Raw genomic sequence first — 1,039 nt, forward strand, 5'->3', positions numbered from 1 at the left:
TAGTTAAAAGCTTAGTGGTTTCCAGGGGCTGGGCGTGGAAGTTGAGAGGGATACATAGGTGAGGCACAGGGGATTTGTAGGGCAGTGAAACTATTCTGCATGATGCTCTAATCATGGATACATGCCACTTGCATTTGTCAAAACCTATAGAATGCATAGCACCAAAAGTGAACACAATTGAAGTATGGACTTTAGTTAGTAATAATGTATCAACATTGGTTCAGATGTTAACTAATGTAGCACGTTAATGCAAGATGTTAATAGAGGAAAGAGAACTCTGCACTTCGTTTTACTTTTCTGTAAACTTCAAACTACACTAAGAAATAAAATCTATTAATTAAAAAAAAAAAGCAGATAAAAGGATAAAAGAAAAATTAGAACAAAATGTAAAGAAACAGAATTTTTTCTTTTACTTTTATTACCAAACTTCACTTCCTGTAAATCTTAATGCAACACTTTCTCCTGCTCCCCATCCCTACTACTTTGGATGTTGACAGGCTTAAATCAGCTTTGTTGAGGTGCAACAAGCATACAATAAACTGCACCCATTTAAAGGGTACCATTCGAGGAGTTTTGACGCGCGTGAGAGCGCGCGCGCGCGTGTGTGTGTGTGTGTGTGCGTGTGTGTGTACATACCCATGAAGCTGTCACCACAGTTAGGATAAGGAACATCCCTAAAGGCTTCCTTGTGCTCCTGAGAATTGCAAAATTCTAGGCACATAACGACTGGGTGCAAACCTCCACCAAACTGCAGCATGGCCTCTGGCAGAGTAAGGCATGTCCTTAGGATGACCCCAGCCTCCCATTAAAAGGCCTGCCTGACAAAGTGCAAAGCTGCAGGAGAATTTACTGTTTGTTCCAGCCAACGTGGAAATAGGCTCCTGACCTCTCTTTTCTCTGACCTCTCTTTTCTTAGAGCGTTTACTGAAAAGGGCTTGCAATTGTGAATCTGCATCTTTTGCAACTCTCTCAAGGACCTGGGAGTGTCCCTTTGAATCAGGAGTGTCCCTTTGAATCAGGGCCTCAGTCTCCCAGTCTC

The sequence above is a fragment of the Pteropus vampyrus genome, unplaced genomic scaffold, assembly GCF_000151845.1.
Source record: "Pteropus vampyrus isolate Shadow unplaced genomic scaffold, Pvam_2.0 Scaffold360, whole genome shotgun sequence".
Taxonomy (NCBI): Eukaryota; Metazoa; Chordata; class Mammalia; order Chiroptera; family Pteropodidae; genus Pteropus; species Pteropus vampyrus.